At 42.1% G+C, this 22,514-nt stretch overlaps 1 long non-coding RNA gene across 1 annotated transcript; it reads left to right on the top strand.

The window, feature by feature from the left end:
• Positions 1-61: 61 nt before the first annotated feature.
• Positions 62-1,410, top strand: LOC112882200. The gene is made up of 2 exons (XR_003226621.1): positions 62-886; positions 1,112-1,410. It is a non-coding gene; the product is annotated as an uncharacterized LOC112882200 (long non-coding RNA).
• The last annotated feature ends 21,104 nt before the right edge of the window (positions 1,411-22,514 follow it).

Here is a 22,514-nt window from a genome sequence, read left to right as displayed (position 1 = left end):
CATATTTTTATATAAGTTATGAGAGACTTATATTTTCATATAAGCCTTGTGGATAAAAGGCCCGACCGGCCTCTGCGCCGCGCCTTCCCTGACCTCCGTCCCGAGCCGACGCGGTCGCTCCCGACCTCCGTCGCGACCACGCCGCGACCGTCGCCCGCCCAGGCCTTCGCTCCTCCTGGCGCACCTCTGGTCCCCTTCCCCGACTGCCGCCGGCTTCCTTCCCCAACCTCCGTCCCAACGCGGCCTCTCCCAACCTCCGTCCGGATCGCGCCGCCCGACCGCGACCATCCACCCGCCCAGGCCTCTGCGCCACCCCGCCGGAGGTGCCTCGAGTCCGGCGCGCCGCCTCCCCATCGCCCGGCGCACCGCCGGCCCCTTCCCCTCCCTAGGTTCCTCACGCTCGTGATTTATCTTTTGCTTCAGTGGTGCCTGAGGACGTTGCCCACCCAATGTTCGATGAAATGTCTCCTCTAGATGTAGTCTGGGATGAGGAAGTGCAGTATGGATTCGATTCACATGGCTTGTTGCAGCAGTTAGCTCAGTGGACTGGCGAGCAGATGCAGTGCAAGCAGGTCTCGTTGATGGCGTCAGTCATGTTCGAGGAAATGCATCAAGGTGGAGAGGACTTGATTGGCAAGGAAAAGGAGGCAACTGCAGAGTTCAGTCGTATCAGTAGTGCTCCCCTTCCCGTGGAGCTATACGTTGATTCTGGGGTGCTTGAGGAAACGTATCACAATGACGTCGTACGGTATGATGATTTGTCTTCCCACGACACACACCATAGCCAACAATCAGCTTACTTGGTTGATGAGGATAGCAAGTCATGGGTGCGAAGGACCTGAAGGATGAGAAGATAAAGCCGTGTGTTCAGCTTATTGATGATGAGGTACTTAATATTGTCGACAGCTCACCATTATTGCTAAAGCATGGCATAGTTTCTGCTGCTCAGATGTTTGATAAGCTGTATTGCATGCTGATACAATATAGGCCCAATGAAGTAGAATGGCAGTACGGCAACTCCACCATTCCACATACAGCTAGTACCATGTGTTTATTCACTTTTTTCATGGAAATATTTTCCTTATACTAGTTTGTTTGTTTTTTTTTGCAGATAGAGCCCATCGTTAGCGGAAACCTTCCTCCTAGGTTTGATTCAAATACAGGCCGCAGCGTGTAAGTGTTGGGAAGGTCTCTTTGCCTTAGGACTGTTGTACTGCTAAAAGCTGATTTATGGGCCATTGCTACAACACAATATGTACTCTTACCTGAAAGATAGAAATGCACAGGGCTGTTTAGAACCATTACTGTTTTTTGTTGAATTATACTTTGGGAAAATTTTCTGGTTTCCAGCTGGTTATATCGCTTCTGTCATCATATCTGCAATGCACCACTTGTAATGCTTGATGCGAATTTGCTACCGGTAGATATATTGTAGACATTGCTTCTAAAAATTATATTAAATCATTAAAATGCGGTTTAATTGTGGAATAATTGACCCTCTGTAAAGTGTTATCACCGCCGGCCCGTAATCCTATTTTCACCGCTGGCCTGTGTTACAGACCGCTGGTGATAACCCCACTTTCACTGCCGGCTCGTATTACGGACCGGCGGTGATAACCTATTTTCACCGCTGGTTCAAAAACCGGCGGTGAAAATAGATATTTTCACCGCCGATATTTCATCACCGGCGCCTAAATTGGCGGTTAAAAAAGGTTTAGTGCCGGCAATGAAAATCAATCTGCAGTAGTGATTACAATATTTTATAAGACCAATACGAGCTATTCATTACCCTAGATTACGCTGTACTCAGAACCTGACTTCATATCGTAGTCCACAAGGAATCCAGCTAGTTGCTCTTGAATGCTATTAGCTTAGATAAAAATAACTCCGAAGTACCCAACTCAACATTCTATAAAAATATGAGACACAAGAACATTGATATTAGACAAGTTAGGTAATACGAGACACAAAATAGCAAGGTTGAAATGAAAGATACATGCATATCTTAATATGAAATGGTTACAAACGAACCATTTGGCCGCTAAAGTCATCGCCGGTGTAGGCGTGGGTGTAATGCATTACATTGAACCCTCGATGATCATTGCCCTGTGGCTGATTTAGGATGTATTTGGCTTCCCTATGTGAAATTATACTATAAAATTATTTGCTTTACTTGTGTATTGATGATGGCTTTAATGACAAGATTGATCAGTGACAATGGCCCCTGTTGTGAATCAAAAATAAGGATCCAGCTCTCCTCGTGGCAGATATCGATCGAGTAGGACGTGATGGTAGCTGTGTATATGACGCAACAAAGCAAATTAATCATAAACATGGTGAGCATAGCTTTGGTATGAAAGTAACAAACTACTTATTACTAGCAATTGTATGAAAGAAGTTTGGATCTCTTATCCTGCATAGTGAGCATAGCTTTGGTCAAGTAGTCAACAGTAGCCGGTAAAGTGCGTTGTCTTCTCATTTACGGTGCTAGGGTCCAAGAAGCCTACGAAGTTAATTCCACTTTGCATGCATTTGTGACTCCATCCTAAAAAAAAAAGAAGAAAAGTCAAAACGTGCTAATGAATGATAAATGATGTCAGATGACAATTAGTGAGGATACTTACATAGTCCACAAGCTCATGATGGATACGTCGAGGGCACCACGTCATCTGATCTCAGTATCGTCCTGCTATTTTTTTTTCTTTTGTTTGAGAGGACAGTCCTGCTGCTCTTCTAGTTTCACGGTGCAATAAATTTTCCCGAAGCATATAGGAGGTGCTTGTTGGCTGCTTGCCATGATGACTGCCATGGTGATGGGAATGAGGGGCAACGTACCGAGAGAAGATTGAAATGGTACCTACTGATCTTGCTGTTTCTCATCAAAATTCAAGACAGCCCTTACCCTCGGATGGCTAAGGCCTGGAAGAGCCTCAGAATTCTGGAGTATTTGCGTGATCAGCTAGCAATTAAAATATGGACCAATTCAAATCTCTAGACTCCATCTCGGACAGGGGAGGCGTTTGCTAAGATCGTGGCACTTCACGAGGTTCCTTCATGCTCTTTTGCAACTGACTTTCGCTATGACGTCTGCGGTACTTCGTCCTAGATCAAGATAGAATGTTACTGCTAAATAGTTTTATTGTTGTTTGAGGCCACGCCTTTTCTAAAGGTCTCTTGATATTGTAATGGATTAATAACATAGCTCCTGTCCTTGTACCGAGAAGAGAAGGAATTAGACATATTTTTCATCTTGCGAATAACGACATAGCTCCCGACCTTGGAAAAACAATTAAGAATCAGAAGGATCAGTCAGTAGTGTAGTCTTCGTTGTCGTACATATAACGTCATCTCCCCGTGTAAACATGATCACTCTGTACAATATATAAATGCACACTGATAGTGTCATCTCTCTTAGTTACAAACCATGCATTCACATTCCCCATATATCTCTTCCTCCTGCAGTCATTCGCCCGTCTCTAGCTCTTAGTTATATAAACCATGGTCCACAGCTATCTGCCATGCCAAAGGTAGATCAATCAGCAACACTGCGCCACTTCATTCTTTCCTTCCTGGAGAGTTGCCAACCAACAACTTGGTGTGGGGCATGATGACCATCCTCGAAAATTGTCTAGGAACGTGTGGCGTCGGGAAGGACAATGACACCAGGATCCACGCTTCATCCTATCTTATTCTCAAAATAAAGTCCATGGACCTCAGAACACGAAAGAGTGGAGGTCACATTACATGCAAGTTTGGTACCTTGTTGCCATGCATAATGGAACACCACCACCTTGTTTGTGACAGACAGTTATGGAGTAGGCTAATAACTGACACAAATACTTGTAGGTTTCGAATTAATTGTAAATACGGACTTTGAAAACCAGTTTCTAAATGTTCTTATTGTGTTAGATAGACATAAATGTTGTTATAGGTGATGAGGCCCTACACAATGTGTGCTTGAAGTCATACATGAAATGGAGAGGGATATATTATTTGAGCGTCACTCACTATGTTGCAGCATGCGACGCTGGAACCAGAAAAATTGGGAGCGAGGCAAGTTGGAGGCACGAGTGCATGTTGATTTTTTTAAAAAAAAGAAAAGCTAGCAGAGCGCGCGTGGAGAGAGAAGTGTTAAGCAGCATGTCTTCTTTAGGCCCATGGCCCATATTCCTTTCTGTACATATACACACCAAGACTACTGCTTCACATTGGATCACTATCTTCATACACAGTAACATGGAATCAGAGCAGGTAGGGTTAGGGTGAGGAGCGTCACCTCCGCATCCACCCGAGATCCGTTTTTTTTTTGGCCCGCCGCCCGTCCGCCAGTTGCCTCACGTGCGCGCGCCGCGCGCGCCGCCTGTTGCGGCCTCCCCATCCGTCCCACGTCTGCAGCGGCCGGCGCCGTCCGCCTGTCCGCTTCGTCTGCCCGCCGCCCGTCGCGTCCCTCCCGTCCACCGCCGTCGCGGCCCCATCTCCATCACCCGTTGTCAAGCCTGCTGCTTGTTGCAGCCGCTCGTCACCTCTTTGGTTGTCCGCCTATTCACCCAGGACGCCTGTTGCTGCGCCCCTCTGCCGCCGGTTGCTGCGCCCCTCCGCCGGTTGCTACGGCCCGTTTCCTCTTCTCGGTGCCCCGTCTGTCTGCTGCGGAAGGGGGTGTGCGGCTGCTCTGTTCTGGTAGCCGTCCACCTCGGTCGGCCTGATTGCTGCTTCTGTTGGCTTGAGAGGCTCCGTCTGCCGGCTTGTGATATTTCTGCTCTCATTTCTTGCAATCTTCACCATGGCTCAGATCAGTCCCATTGTTATTAATACCACTCTTGATGGTTCCAATTATCCGGAGTGGTCTTTTTGTGTTGAAACTACTCTGAGAGGTCATGGTCTTTACTCCCACCTCACTGATGATCCACCTAAGTCTGATGGCAATAATGCTAGTATTATCACCATATGGCAAATAAATGATGGGAAGGTGATGGCTGCCATGGTTAATAGCATTAAACAGTCCATGATTATGAGTCTTAGAAAGTTTAAAATAGCTAAGCAAATATGGTCTGCTCTAAAGCAGCGTTATGTTCAGGGCAGTGGTGCTCTTCTCGATAATCTCATGCAGCAAATTCATGTCATTGAGCAAGGTGATATGTCTATTGATAACTGTTATTCTGCTTATGACCGTTTGATGGGTTCATTGACTTCCATGGTGAATGAGTGCACAGCAGCTGACTGCCCAGCCCTCAAATTCATTGAAAAATTTCTGACATATCGTTTTGTTATGGGAGTGAAGCCAGAATTTGATTCCATTCGTACTCGGCTGCTTCATAATTCATCTACTTTAACCATGGACCAAGCCTTGGCTGAATTACTTGCTGATGAGACACGCCTACAGTCTATGTCTTCTTTATCCACTATGACAAGGCCCCATAGTGTGCTGGCAGCCTCTCAGCGGATCACTGTACCTAGAGGTACATCTTCAGAGCCATGTAAGCATTGTGGCAAGACTACTCATCTATCGGCAAATTGTTTTTCTGCATATCCTGAGAAGCTAGCTGAGTATCGTGCCCGTCGAGCTTCTCGTGCTGCTCGTGGCCGTGGTACCTCTTCTACTGCTCGAGATGGTTTTGTCTCTGTTGCTGCTGCTTCATCTGTTGATGCCTCTCAGCCGGCTTGGGTTCTTGATTCCGGGGCCTCCTTTCACGTGACATCTGATCAGTCTCAGTTGGTTACTTGCAAGCCAATCACTGACGGTGCCTCTATTCAGACAGCTGATGGTACATCCTGTTATATTACTCATCGGGGTTCTCTTTGTAATACCAAATTTTCTGTCCCTGATGTCTCATTTGTACCTAAGTTGTCCATGAATCTTCTTTCAGTGAGCCAAATTGCTGATCATAATTGTTTTATTGGATTTGATGACTCATCTTGTTTTATTCAGGATCGTCAAAGCGGGATTGTGATTGGACTGGCCATCACCGTAGAGGTACTTCTAACCTCTACATTTTGGACACCTTGCGTCTTCCTTCTTCCGATGCTCGTGTGTCATCTGTTTCATCATCATCTCCATCATCCTTCACAAAGTGGCATCATCGACTTGGTCATCTCTGCGGGTCTCGCTTGTCCACATTAGTACATCAGGGCTATTTAGGTCATACATCTGTCGAGTCTAACTTTCATTGTAAGGGTTGTAAGCTTGGAAAACAGATTCAACTTCCCTATCCTTCTAGTGTCTCTCACTCTGCTAAACCCTTTGATCTTATTCACTCAGATGTATAGATGTATGGGGCCCAGCTCCTTTTGCTACTAAAGGTGGCCATAAATATTATGTTATCTTCGTTGATGATCACTCTCGATACACTTGGCTCTACTTTATGAAACACCGGTCCTAATTATATTCTATTTATCAGTCTTTTACTCGCATGGTTCATACTCAATTTTCCACCTCTATTAAAATTTTTCGTTCTGACTCTGGTGGAGAATATTTGTCTGATCTTTTTCGCTAGTTTCTGGTCTCTGAAGGTACTCTTTCTCAGCTCTCATGCCCTGGAGCCCACCCTCAAAATGGTGTAGCTCAACGCAAACATCGTCATATCATTGAAACTGCTAGGACTCTTCTAATTGCCTCCTTTGTTCCTACTTTTGGGGGGAAGCGGTCTCAACATCTGTTTATCTTATTAATAGACAACCGTCATCCAAACTATCTGGTAAGTGTCCTGGTGAAGTTCTTTTTGGCACTCCTCCTTGCTACGATCATCTTCGGGTGTTTGGATGTACCTGCTATGTTTTGCTTCCATCTCGTGAGCGAACTAAGTTGACAGCTCAGTCGGCTGAATGTGTTTTTTTAGGATATAGTCCTGAGCATAAGGGTTATCGTTGTTATGATCCTTCCACTCGTCGCATGCGTATCTCTCATGATGTGACATTTGTTGAGGATCGTCCTTTCTTTTATAACCCTTCTACCCATTCATCATCTTCTTCTACAGAATCTACATCTTTTCTTTACCTTCCTCCTATTTTATCTAGTGATGATTCACCTTCGTCTACACCAGCTCCTCTTGATGACACTCCACCACCTCCTAATGACACTCCACCAATCCCATCTCCACCATGTAAACCACCCATAACACGTGTTTACACGCGTCGCTCTACCACTCATCTACAGCCTCCATCTAGTCCATCTTCCTCGGCCAGTGCCGATGCTCCTATTTTGGTTGATTCTAATGCTCCTGATGAGTCACAGGTTGGGCCTAGCTACAATCTGCGTGATCGCGCCAATATTCAGCCACCTCATAAATTGAGATTTCCACGTGCCAGTGCTATTCTTGATGAGCCATCCACTTATCATGAAGCTTCTATCATTCCAGAATGGCAGGCTGCTATGTCTGAGGAGCTCGCTGCACTTGAGCGCACAGGTACTTGGGATATTGTTCCATTACCACCTCATACAGTTCCTATCACATGTAAATGGGTCTTCAAAGTTAAAACCAAATCTGATGGTTCTATTGAGCGATATAAAGCTCGTCTGGTTGCCCGAGGTTTTCAGCAGACTCAAGGCTGTGATTATGATGAGACTTTTGCTCCTGTTGCTCACATGACCATGGTTCGTACTCTGATTGCCGTGGCTGCTTCTAAGTCCTGGGATATCTCTCAGATGGATGTTAAGAATGCCTTTCTTCATGGTGATTTACATGAGGCAGTTTATATGCAGCCACCGCTAGGTGTTAATGCACCTCCAGGATATGTTTGCCGTCTTCGTCGTGCCTTATATGGTCTTAAACAGGCTCCCCGTGCTTGGTTTGAACGCTTTGTATCGGTGATAAGAGCTGCTGGTTTTTCACAAAGTGCACATGATCCTGCCTTATTTGTTCATCTCTCTCCACGTGGTCGCACTTTGCTGTTTCTATATGTTGATGATATGCTAATTACTGGAGATGATGTTGATCATATTATTCATGTGAAGCAACAACTTGGCGAGCAATTTCAGATGTCTGACTTGGGCCCTCTTAGTTATTTTCTAGGAATTGAGGTCTTGCACTCTTCCAAGGGCTATTATCTCTCTCAATCCAAGTATATACGCGACCTTATTGCACGCTCTGGCATTACTGACAGTCGAACAGTTGCCACACCCATGGACCTTCACTTGCAGCTTCGTCCTACAGAGGGTGCTCCTCTTGAGGATCCCTCTCGATATAGGCATATTGTGGGCAGTCTTGTTTATCTCACTGTCACCAGACCTCACATTGCTCATGTCGTACATATCTTAAGCCAGTTTGTGAGTGCTCCAACTTCAGTTCACTTTGGACATTTGCTTCATGTGCTAAGATACTTGAGGGGGACATCATCTCAGTGTTTATTCTATGCTCATAATAGCCCGCTTTGTCTTCATGCCTATTCCGATGCCACTTGGGCGAGTGATCCAACTGATCGCCGTTCTGTCACTGGTTGTTGTATTTTTCTTGGATCATCTCCTCTAGCATGGAAGTCCAAGAAGCAGCCAGCTGTCTTTCGGTCTAGTAGCGAGGTAGAACTTCGGGCCCTTGCTACCACCACTTCTGAGATTATATGGCTTCGATGGCTATTGGCTGATTTTGGCGTTTCTTGTGATGCTCCCACACCTCTTCTATGTGATAATACTGGAGCCATACAGATTGCCAAAGACCCTGTGAAGCATGAACTTACAAAGCATATTGGTGTTGATGCTTCCTTCACTCGGTCTCACTGTCACCAAAACACGATTGCTCTTCAGTATGTGCCTTCCGAACTGCAAGTGGCAGATTTCTTTACTAAAGCACAAACTCGAGAGCAACATCGGTTACATATGCTCAAACTCAATGCTTCGGATCCTCCACCTCCACCTTGATTTTGAGGGGGGGTGTTAAGCAGCATGTCTACTTTAGGCCCATGGCCCATATTCCTCTCTGTACATATACACTACACATCAAGACTCCTGCTTCACATTGGATCGCTATCTTCATACACGGTAACAAGAAGAAGCTGAATGATGCTGAGAGGAAGACCACCACTTGCTTCACAAGTGAAGGCTTCCTTGGCAAACTGTAACACCCCCCATCAGCAATTAATCTCATGAGCTATGGTAAAGGATGGCCATGACATAGGTAAGCTTAATTGAGCTTAAGCCTTGCCAACCACCTATATGCTCAAAGGAACTAGCTAGTGAAATGTTGTGCTCAATTTGCACGGTCTGTACTGATATTGATTCAAGAAAAAAAAAGCAGCAGGAGTGTAGTGTCATTTGTGGGCCATGTGTGCAAGGAATCAGTTTCCTAATGAAGTGTCGCGGTGCTTATTATGGCCTGGAGATGATACCAATTAATAGCACTCGAACGTGCTGCAACTTCTTTGACAGGAGAGTGTCAGCTAGTGGAGTGGTGATATTTCAGTTGCAGGCATTATTAGCTGATATTACTTGTGCAGTTGACTGTACTGTCCATGATCAATGGCTGGTTAGTACGACTAGAAGTTGGAAGCCTAAGAAATTGTTTAAGTTTGTGGGATATACATCAATTGCAATGGCAATATATACTGAGAGATGCACATGCGTGGAAACAGTCGGAAGCTATACTCTTGTGCAGGAACTTTGTGCATACTGGTGCACGCCACCTCTTGGCTGATTCGAGAAGGAATATTATGATACTGAAAGTTGAAGTTATCTGTTCACCAGAACTTCTTCAAGTCCATTGCATGAATAATTCATGTATTAGGCCTCCTTATGATATCAATCGATTCCATGGGACAAATCATGTTGTTCCTTATGATATCAATCGATTCCTTGGGACAAATCCAGTTGTTGTTTCAGAGAGTAAGGTGGGAATTGGAATTCTTCAGAGTACATATGTGAACTGTTCTAACAAACTGATTCAAATGTTAAGAATTGAGGACCAAACTAAAGAAATATACTGCAGTGTTCAGGGGCATGTGAGTTCATGTTCAGCGCAAGTAACAGTACTCAGAAGATGTCTCTTACTAGTTGTGCAGTCCAAATTAAGTACATATATGGGTTTCATTGCCAAAAGTTGAATATACTGGAAGTGGTGTGCTCTACTACAAGGGTTGGAGGACAAATAGCTGAACAAAAAATGTTTCTATTCGAATTCTTCTCTTCATTTTTACCAAGTAAGGAAGTGGTGCACTCTTCTAGCTGCTACCCTTCTATTCAGAATGCGATGATGATGATGTACTGTTCAACTCAAACCAAGAGCTAGAGAAGAAGGTTAAAGAGATATGACAAGGGGTCGTTCAATTTATATCAGTTCAGTTCATCTCAAGGATTGTTATGGACACAACAAATGTGGGATCCAGGTGGTGTTGTCATGTTGCTGAAAGTTTATCTGCATTGGTTAGAGGGCAAGCCAAAATTAAAGGAGGGGATGTTAGGACCCAACCTGTACATTGACGGAGTTACTCGATGAGCCGCAATACAGCAGCCAAGTCAGGCCCAAGACTACAAGAGGGGCGATCATCAGTTCATCACCATCAGGGCATCGATCAAGTATTCGTCAGAATCAGAACCACATTTTCCCTCCACTGTTCCTCCTCTCTCTCTCTCTCTCTCTCGGACCTAAGCTTCTAGTATCTTCCTCCTACCTTCGATTTCCCTTTGCTTGCTGCGTTTCCCATACCATGTTCTCCTCAAATTTTATTATTGGATCAAGTTATAAGTGCTTGGTTGTGTATGTTCAGAGCATACCATCCGATGTTGCTTCAAGGATGTGGTATAGTGCCACCATGTACACAGCCAAGCATTGTTAGCTTGATCCAATACAATTTGAGGAGAAAGAGTACGGGACAGGCAGCAAGCAAGGGGAAATCAAAGGTAGGAGGAAGATATTGGAAGGTTCTAGAAGATCCTAGACGCTTAGGTTCAGGTGGGGGGGGGGGGGGGGAGAGAGGGGGGGGGGTAGAAGAGGAGGAAGAACAGTAGAGGAAAAATATCGTTCTGATTCTGAATATTTGATCGATTCCCTGATGGTGACAAGAGCCCTCTAGTCTTAGGGATAGCTTGCTTGGGCCTAACTTGGAAGATGCATTGTGGCCCATCGAGCAACTCCGTCAATGTAGAGGCTGAGCCCTAGCAAGCTAAACAGAGGGAAAAAAAAAAGAGGACCATGGAATGATATAGCGGAATTCCTATACATCTTCCAGAAAATTTAACCTTACACATCTTCAATTATTTGAGCCTTTACACTGCTGCTGTCTAGTGGGCCGTGCGCTCTAGGCTTTCCGGGCTTCCGTGGGCTGTGCGATTTGTAGAGTTTCTATCACATGGAAGATGGATAGGAGCCCCCATGATAGTGCCTCCCTAGATTTTGAAGTCTGTATTTCTAAAATACTAACTGTGTTCCTCTTTGGCATCATTATGGGTGCTCACAATGCAAGTATGTAACACCAATATAATCAAGATGCAATGACGGGGTCAAGAAGAACGTGCTTATGTATATATGGAAAGAATAAGAAATACAATATGTTCTTGATGACCCAACCGGCCAACTTGGTTTTTATATAAAAAACACCAACATCATTTTCCCCGTTAAAAAGAGTACAGTCATAAATTTGAACCGTTCCAAATAGTATTATGACCAAGAAGGAGACACAAAGCTTATAAGAACAAGGAAAGGAGGTGGTCAAGAATTAATTAAAAATATGTGAAGCATATACTAATGTTCGGGGCTGTTCATTTCCAACTGTTTCGTTTAACGACATTTTTGCAATTTGTTTACAATTGCATTTCATAATAAGCTAGCCAATAATGAACGGTTCGGTGTGCATAAAATGTTAATTATGTTTCCGAGTAAAATAGTCCCAGTGTAAATATCATAATGCATCACCTACATTGAGGAAAGGTCAAATGAAACCTGGTCCTGGCCAAATGAGCAAGAGGTGTGCGTTGCCACACACACGGGTCTCATCCTCAAGATTGAGACTGTACTTATGCGGGTCAGTATATGGAGACTCTACTTATGCGCGCGTCACTTGGTTAGAGTACATGTGTGTGTGTGTGTCACCACTGCTGATAGAATCATCTCAGGCCGTTCAAGAAATTGACATCTCAAATGGGTTTTAATTTGAGCTGCAAAAAATTCTGCATCAGAAGTAAAGTTTGAAACAGGCTAAGATATATATCTTGTGGTTTTGTTTGGAATCGTCTAAGATAAACAATAATTACCTAACACACCAAATAATATAAGAGATATATATAAGAATGTCTGCATATTGTCTAAGATAAGATGGTACTATATGTATCTTATGGCAAGCATAAATCTGAGCATGGTAGTGCAGTTTCCAGAGATGGCTAAAGGGCGAGGTCAGACATGCTAAAAATGTTTCGCTCCAATTTCTAGACAGTTTGAGGTCATGAATCCACGTTGACACACCAAATAGACAGATTCTGAGGCGACGCCATCTCCATAAACACCAACAGGTACAAAAGTCGAACCCTCTTCAAACATATTACAAACAGTTAGCTTGAAGGTATATATAAGCCGTGTTTAGTTGTCCTTGAAAAAACAGATGATTAATCTGAAAAAAAGCGTCTGATGGACGCCACTAATATAAAGATGGGTTTATTCAACCTTCGTTATTATTGTGCAATAGCAACTGATATTTCTCCAGACAGTCTTTTTGGAGGACATGTATAAGAAGGTCAAAGAACGAGTTGTCTGTGATATCCTTTTTGTTGCAGTGTTTAACTAGATCTTTTATAGTATGATATTGGTAGTTTGTTGGTACCGAGCCTTTTTGTCAGTGCATAACTAGAACTACATATAGGTTGGGATTGTATCATGGGGTAGTGCACGGGTGGATTGGAGGAACCTCTGATTTGGGTTTGGATTCGATTGGATTAAATTCCTTTGATAAAGCTCCAAAATGTACAGTATTAATAACTACAGAAATTCAGAAGAAAGAATAGTAACCTGCAACCATAAATTTGGACGACGTTACATTTGCTGCGAAAAGGGAACACCACGTTCTGGAAATCACTACTACCAGTCGCCTGCAGCATAGGTGGCACCCAGGAGCATCAAAATGTAAACGATGAGGGGAACACCAGCCAGATGCCCCGCGCGGCCACGGTGTGACCAGACGCCGGCGATGACCACTAACAAGCCAAGGGTAATGAAGTGGACACCCAAGCCACCACCATGGAAGAAGGCAGTCGGCGCGGCCCCGGCGAAGAACACACCCATGCCGTATCCCGTGATGGCCAGTCCGGCCGCGAATAGCGGCACAGACGAACTTGCGAGGTGGCGAAACATACCTTGCAAAACCACGACACAGCGTCCAGTTCAGTGTGGTCATTCATACATGGAACATGCTTGATAGTGTGGAAAGGAATGAATTACGGATCACACGCACCTTGCACATAATTTGGTCGGTCAGGTCTGATAGAAAATAGCAGTATCAGAAGCAGCATCAGAAATGATGCAATCTCTAACAGATGTATTTGCATCAGAGAAAACATTTGGTCCAAGCGGCCCGCGCGCTGGAGCGAGAAGTTCAGCATCTTCACCCGGATCAAACCCCACGCCACGAATGCCGCAAGAACGCTCGGAAGAGCCGAGAAATGGCGCGGGATTCTGAAAACTGCCATGATGACCAAAAGCCCAGAAGTGATCACTGTGAACATGATGACCAGCGCCTCCAGGAGTTCAGCATCGGCAGCGTCCATCCTGTGCTTTCCTTCCTGTTGGGTTCCTGCAGGACAACTAGCGTGGCTGCGAAGGAAGAGGGGAAGTTGGATACTTGGATTATATAGGAAAGGAGTACTAGAGGGTTAACACCCTCTTGTGTTTGGTTGGTGCTCTAGTCTCTAGAGGAAGTGCGAATATAAGATGATTTCAGTTAAGAATCATCTCAGATGTTGACAAAGGTCTAAAAAGATGGTATATTGTTGATGCCTTGATGGTTAAGGGTGGAAACAGTGGGGCACAATGTCATGTTGTGATGTGTGAGATACCGTATTATAACTTCGCACCAGACCCTAGTGCAGAATTGTTGTATGCCGAGGTTAAAGAAAGTCTTATCCAGACTGAGAACCTGCATGGACTGGTTCCTCATGAGCAATAAAAAAAAATGTTGGTTTCGTTAGAAGCTTAGTACTACTTATATAATTGAGGCTCAGAAGTTTTCTTTGCAAGCGTGTGCAGACGTCGGTGGAAAAGACTAGGCTATGAATCGATGCTTGACATGTCCACTTTACAACCATAGTGGTAGCTTACCGTTTCTTATTTATTTGGATCCCAGAAATTCTCTTTGCAGCCAGAAATGCCACTGCCTATCCTACCTGGTTCGTTTAAAAAAAAAGAAATGCCACTGCCTCACCACCGCTACCTACCACACATGTTAGTCTCTACGCAAGTAAATATGGACAGTGAAGCCAACGATGGCTGCTCAACATCTTGAGGTAGGAGACAGAATTGATAACGCATGAGCACCAGCACGGCCACACCACCTAACCCTAATGCTCCCTGCCGCAGTGAGCCCACGTGCCACTCGTCTCCGTCAAGCTCAGCAGGTACAGAACTAGGCCTATTGTTGCTCCCGTCTGTTGACACAAAGATGGATCCTGTTGACGGCATGGTTTCAAATACATAAACAGTAATTGTAGATCCAAACGTTGAAAATTGTAATGGCACAAATCTAGTTGACCCTATGAAGTTTAAGCTAGTGACCCCCAACAGATAGGTGTAAGCTAATTTTTTTTCTTTTCGTTTGTTTCCAATTTTGTTACTCAAATCTCTCTAACTAATCATGTTTATCGTATATACTTCAATATTTCTTAACTTATTTTAATAATTTGTGAAACTAACTCATCAACATTTTCTCTATCTAAAAAATTTTGAACATGTATACTGAAAATGTTAACACATTTCAAATATTGATTTTCAAAATTAGAAAATAAGTAAGATATACATATATCATATCTCAATTTGATGCATTTATTCCGAACAACATCCTAGTTAAGATTGAACTAAACCGAGCCATAATTAGGGAGAATAATACATTTTAAGTTGGAGATTTAATCTAACTAATTACATACCCATATGGCCATATTCTCTAATCAAATTGTGCCACATCTAGTGCATGTGGCTGGTTGCTTTGCTTACCCACCTCACTTCAACCATCAATCTATAAGATCACTAATCTCATATACTAAAAGGCGTGTAAGCTCAACTCTTGTGGAAGATTGATAGAAATTCCACAGGAGGTGGCTGATCTTCACAGTGAGGTTGTGACATGGTCAAATAAGGAATTCTCAATTTTGCCAGTGTCATATAGGGAAGTTGAAAATTTTTAATGCCAAATAAGAAATTCTCAACTTTACCAATGTCAAATAGGGAATTTTCTAAAAAATGTTGAACATTCCAAATGTTGGTTTCTAAAAGTAAGAAAAATAAGTAGAAATGTATGTCTATTGGATCTCATTATGTTGGTGGTTCAATGAAATCAGAAATAGACTCACGATTTGTGAGAAAAATACATTTCAGTTTTAGATTCAAAATAAATAATCGTTTACATATTCTCGTTTAATCAAATTATACCATAATATACACATGGCTGGTCAGTTTGTTCCACCATTTTACCTTAGCTATCCATCTACATTCTACTCTAATTCAAAGGCAAGAACAGCAAGAACTAAGAAGGCGACTCTCACGCTCCCAGTGTCGAACAGAACATTCATCCATCCAGTTTTCCGGCAGACTTGCTCAGTAGGCAGCAGCCCAGCCCAATGTACACTAAGAGGTTGTTTGGATCCATGCATGGACTGATTTATTTTTAGTACTTGGTCACATCGGATGTTTGAATACTAATTAGAGAATTAAATATGAGCTAACTATAAAACTAATTGCATAAATGGATACTAATTTATGAGATAAATCTATTAAGCCTAATTAATCCATCATTAGCACATATTTACTATAGCACAACATTGTCATAGACTAATTAGGTTTAATAAATTCATCTCGCGAATTAGTCTCTACTTATACAATTAATTCTATAATTAATCTATATTTAATATTTCTAATTGGTGTTAAATATTTGATGTGACGGAACTATATCCCGGCGAAACAAACGGGGCCTAATTCAAAGGTCGAATATGTACCAACACAATGACCCAATTTTGAAATAGCGCTGTAGAGTTAGAGTAGATGGACAATGGCGTGAGTGGGCCGACCTGCCTCCCCGCCCCAGGCGCCCGCAACTGCGCCAGGCCGCCTGTGCAAGTGGGCCTACCCCAGCTCCACGAGCCGTAACTGTCCCTGGGCTGCTGCTCCCTGAGCAGCCTGGCGCCGTGGATGGCCATGTCGCTGCTTGGTCACTAAGTCAAATGGTACGTCTATTTTCAAATCTTTTTTAACTAAAAATGAGGTCACATATGCATATGTTTTTTAAATACGGAATTTTTCGAAACGATTCAAGTTTTGATATACTAGATCAGCAACTTGAATATACTAGATTCAATCCTCATCTCTTTGTTCACTGTACTTTCACTGTTAAAAAACAATTCGTAGGGACATCCCATTTTTTTCTAATGGCATGTCGAAAGATAACCCGCCCCTATAGGAGCTGGTTACTGTAGCATCCCATCTATCCATAAAAAATAATAAAAAAGTATTTTTCAGGGCGGGTGATGTCATCACCCACCTCTGCAAATGGGCATCATTTTCAGGGCGGATGATGGCATCATACGCCCCTAAAAATAGCATTTGTAAGGGCGGGTGATGCCACCACCTGCCATAGAAATGGTGGCATTTCTACAGGCGGGTGATAGCGTCATCCGTCCCTAAAAATGCAGTTTCCCGCCCCTAAAAATGGTTCCACACAAAAAGTTTATAATTTTTATATGATCTCAGATGAAATCAAACTTTGTATCAAAATTTTAGACAATGAGGAGATGTAAAACTTTTTAGTTGATAAGTTTTTTATTTAATAGTCCAAAAAATAATTATGAACCTACATATGGCTATGACTATATAGTATCTCATACAACTCAAGTCATACTTTGAGGTTTCAACAATCTTAACCTTTATATACATTGAAATATATTTAGCATATTTTTTTGTCTATAGTTCACAATAACCATAGTGTAAAAATTTTACTTTTTTTATTTTTTTTGCTGTATGGAAAGATTTAAATGAATTTTAAGAATAAAATTAAAAAATATTTTTAGGGGCGGGTGGTGGCGTCACCCGCCCTAGAGACGGATTTCTAAGGGCGGGTGATGGCGTCACCCGTCCCTACAAATCAATTTCAGGTTAATATAAATAAATAACATACCCCATAGAGCCAAAAGTAACTGTGTAGTGTGGTGGAGAGGAAGCTACGCACGAGGCTTGAGGTATGCGATTCGAACCCTATATGATACAAGTGTGCATATTTCGTCAAAAAAATTGTAACTCGATAGTACAGAGGCTGGTTGGCTACAATATTTTTTATTTTTATTTTGCTATTTTCAATTTCTTTTTAATTTTTTCGGTTTCTAGAAATTGATTTCTAGGGCGGGTCATGCTATGACCCACCTCTACGAATCATTTTTAGGGGCGGACACGTTACCCACCTCTAAAAATTGTATTTTTAGCCGCGATAAGTAGAGGCGGGTACCGCACGTGCCCCTAAAAATACATGTTTACCTGCCCCTAAAAACCCTTTTTATAGTTTCAAAAATAAATCCCTAGAATGATATAAAACTTTCTTGAAACAAGCTTTTTTGGATGCTGAAAGTTGGTTGAAATCAGTTTTAACACCAGTGAGGCTATTTGAAGCATGCAACAGTTTTGAAAACTTGAAATTTAAATAGAATTATGAAGCTCCGTTCCTTGAACTTGAACCAGTTAGGTTATGCTATCATTTCTGGGATAATTCCAACGGGATACCATTATCTATCAGCTCTCTCAATAACAGAAATATGTTGCACAAGCGCATAACAACTCCTTGGTATTGTAAACTAAAATTTATCACGGTTGCTCCATAACTATATGAACTGAGCCTAGCTTGGTTGGTTAAAAATAAATTTTTAACTACTACTATGGGCAAATAAGTTTCCTATAAAGGTGATGTTAATACATTTCGAACAAGTTCAGTACAAATTATCACAGCTGGCGCTACAAGAAATGTTGTAATCTATGACAGTCAAATTTCATCATAGATCATTGAAAAACTGTCAAAAATAATATTTATGATATTTTTCGATAACATCAATACAGTGTTACAGATTACATCTCGTGACATTTTCAATGAAACTGTCACATATTAAAACAAGCAGTAATATTTTTTAACCGTCATAAAATAGCTTGAAGCCTCGCCCAGCCCAACCCAAGCCCAGTTTTAGTGATAAAAATAAATGGCATAAAAATCATCATAGATTGTATAACCATGTGCCGTGGCTATTGGTATGGATAATAACATGGCGGCTAACATAGCAACAAATGCTGACTGAACATTCTCGCATGAGGTTCGTGGACCGGTGACGTGGCACGACTACCATGCCACAACAGCAAAATAGGAGAATATATGACAATTAAAGGATTAAATACCAAACACATTTACAAATGATGCTGCAACTTACTGGTAAGGCATATTGGTTGGATGTTTGAGACTTGGGTTCAAGCCCATTGGGATCCAACCTTTTTACTCATTTTTCCAATATTTTTACTCATTTTCCAGGTTAAAACCTCCTTGTCCCATGTCCATCAATTTTTTTGCTTATTTTTTCAATTTAAAACATCCATGGCCTCATGCTGATCCACGACGAATTTTATAGAACATTGCTAGTTAGTGGGCCGGATTGCTGCGGGGGGAGGGAGGGAGGGAGAGAGGGAGAGAGAGAGAGAGAGAGAGAGAGAGAGAGAGAGAGAGAGAGAGAGAGAGAGAGAGAGAGAGAGAGAGAGAGAGAGAGAGAGAGAGCTAGCTCCGGTTCAGAGGTACCTTGCTTCCTGTATGCTCCAAAATCACGCTGGTCCACTACAGGCTGTGCCACAACCTTTGTCCTGAAATCCAGCCGCAGAACGAGCATTGCAATACAGCATAATTGTTGAGTTTGTTCGCGAGTTAAGAATTCAGATCAGCACTGAATTTTACAGAGAACAAGCTTTTTCCTTGCAAGCGCTACCTACGAACATAGACACCAATTGCATATATGAACCACCCTGCACGCACAAAGAAACCAACAATGCTACCCTCGGTCAGATGAATGTCGAAGGTCGTCCCGCCTCCAGCTCCTAAAGGTCCGTATTTGATGTTATCACTGGTGACAAAAGTAAGCGATGTTATGCGATGTTATGACGACTGTTTCGTCACTAAACGGAGCATATGTTCCTGACATTCTCTTGAGAGATGTACCAGGACCAAGCTTAATCTGCATGCAAAGATGACAAGGGATCAGTGGCAACAGCAACAATGATCAAAAAGATAAACAAGACAGTTGTGCATGATTGTCTGAAAAGTATGGATCACCGTAACATGCTCGAATCCACCAGGACCACCCCATCGATCTGAAGTGTGAAGAGTGCCCTCGCGATCTCGGTAGGAAAACTGAATCGAGTCGACAATCAAGCCGTTCCTGACTGTTATGCCCTCCAGGCAGTGGGGGATCTTGGTGACGTCGCAGAGCTCCCCTCCTCCTCCACCGCATGGCCCGATCTTGTCGACTCCATCCGCAACTTGAGCGCAACAGAATGCCGCATTCTGTTGGAATATTTGGGCCTAACAGTGCAAAGACGCACTACGTAAATCCAAATAATTCCAATAAAATCTTAAAGGTCCATTAGTGCAAAGGTGCATGACAACAATTTAGTTCCACCTTGCTAGTGGAGGTGGAGAAAATCCAACTTAAATAGTTGGATGCTCTCCATGCTCCTGCAAGCGTGGGTGAGAGGAAGAAGGAAGAACACGCGCGCTCGCTCGCCTCGCCTCGCCTCGCCGGGCTCGGGCGAAGGGCGCGCGCACACGACGTGCGCGTGAATGCACCGGAAGAGGACGAATAAGGTTTTTGGGAAGCGCTCTGCGCGACTGCTCGAACGCTTCCACATCGCCGTCATCTTCTTTACCCAGTTATTCCGGTAAGCCTGGAGACGTACGGTTTTCTGTCCCTAACTACGTCTTTCATACCTAGTACGATTTGGTTAGGGTTGATCTTGCTGCTGCAATATTTTATCTTGAGTCGCTTGATCAGTATGTTTACATATGTTCGTTTTCTGTACGCACTTTTCGTCATGGTCATATTTTATCTTCGGATTAATTTAAAACTGAAACTCTTATTTATTCCATCACATTCATGGAGGGGAACTATAGAAATTACAAAGAACCAAATGAAATGAGAGATTTGTATATAATCAGGACACAACAATAATCATGTACTATATCTACCAATGAAATAATAACAAATTACTCCCTCCTTTTTTTTCTAAAAGTCCAATTTACTACCTGTAGTAAAATGAACTTTTTTCCTTTTTCAAACCATGTTTTATTTTGTTGGGATAATTCTTTGACTAATAATCACTCCACCAAATTTTCATTTGTGTGATACAATGCTATAATCATAATAAAGTATTTTACTGTCCATGAATATTTAGTTTTACTCTCTCTCTCTCTCTCTCACCACACACACACACACTAATTTATTGTAACTCAGCAAAATCATATTTGTCACCTGATTAATGTGACGACAGTACCTATATATTGGGAATTTGGGATTAGTCTTATTGGTCATGCAGAGAGAATGAGTTGTGAGCCATAATACCACAGATACAAAGAGAAATACTGCCTACGTGTGTCACTATGTTTGTCCATGGCATCTAGATAGGGTATTAAGGATATAATTGTTTCAATATTTCCACACCCTAGCCTAACTAAATACTCCTACAGAAGAGAAAGTTCTCTATCTGACATTTAGTAGGGGCACATGGGTGGTGATTTCAAAATGATTTTTTAAAAGATAGTATTTTATCTATGCAAATGGTGTGTTATGTAGGAACATAGTGGAATGGCAAGAAGTTTATGACCAAGACTAGGAACATTCCAACATTATATTCTTGGTAAATAAAATTTGAAAAATACTTAGATATGTTTTCTAAGCATCGGAGCTATACATCGTGAATGGATTGTGGCACCAGATGTGCTACTCGCCTCCATTTGGATATGGGTACCTAAAACCAGAAAGAGTGAGTCCAACGTTAGCGAGTTTCAAGTAATATGATATGCATAAACATCAGTAAACATAAACATAAGGGTAAGCAGAATAATTGGCAAAAAAATATAATAAGCATCATAAATACTTTCACTATTAAGCTTTTCAATCATATAATGCAGCATTAATACACATTTTAAACTCATAAGGGTGTTGCTAATATGTATAGCAATGTCTCTAAAAATAAAGGCAATTTGCTAGACATAAGATTGTCCACGTTATTTTAGATACCATAAAAGATAGCATCTCCAATAGTGGTCTAGTTACAACATGTATTCCAAAAATAGTACGATTACACATATTTATTTGCCTTAAGGCTACTCCTGATGCATTTGTATCATGATTTTGTACCCATGATTGTCACGTCATAGAATTGGTGTGTAGAGGTAACATCTCTAATGCATAATAACAAATTATTGTTTCACGCATTAAACTTCTATAATATCATTTTATATTACCAAGAAAATGTTCTAAATTTTCCTAAGAGCATTCTAAAATGAGCAACAAAAGTACCTATCATATGGGTAGCTGCAAAAGCGCGAGGCCCGAAAAAACTAGCTAGTATAGAAGTTACAACCTCATCAACCAGTTCATTTGTAGCAATAAAAGCAGCGATATACACAAGCTTATAAAAATGCAGATATTGTTGGATATATGCCTTGAGTAGTCTTACCTGCATTGCTTCGGTAAACCCATCTGTACTTCCTGTTTCACAAAGGCTGGCAAGTATTCTTTGTATATTCGGTCTTCTAGTTGGGTCAGTGTCCATGCATTGTATCCCTATCTTAGCACATATTCGTACTTGATTCAACAGTGTCTCTCTCATTTTTTCAGATTCTTCCAACAGTGGAGCTCCCATTTCTTATGGGAAGACCAAATATGTATCTCCTTGTGATGTTTCCAATCTATTCCTCCAACTTTCAAGTACCTAATAAGTTGCAAAAAATATGAATCAACATTAATAGGCAATAGGAAATCTAGGATTCTCGTGTACATAAATAGCACTCCTGATGTTAATTAATAAGAAAATCAAATGAATTTAGATGTCGACTCAACTGATAAAATTAACCGAAGCAGTAACATTCTTGTAAGAGTAAACGATTTGGCACAACAAGCATCTTATAGTGTAATGACAAATTGTTGTTAATTAACAAACAAACCATCTGGATTTGATCGTTTGGATATCCTCAAATTGACCATGGCCCTTCATTTATGAGGTGTGGAGTTCTCTTTTTTTTTTTGAAGGGATGAGGTGTGGAGTTCTTGCCCTGTTATGAGCTAAAACTCTTACAAATTGTGTCAAATTCTAGCCCTTGCTTTG

Source organism: Panicum hallii, chromosome 2 (genome assembly GCF_002211085.1).
Source record: "Panicum hallii strain FIL2 chromosome 2, PHallii_v3.1, whole genome shotgun sequence".
NCBI classification, from domain to species: domain Eukaryota; kingdom Viridiplantae; phylum Streptophyta; class Magnoliopsida; order Poales; family Poaceae; genus Panicum; species Panicum hallii.
Note: the sequence above shows the minus strand (reverse complement) of the source record. Positions and strands in the feature narration are given on the sequence as shown.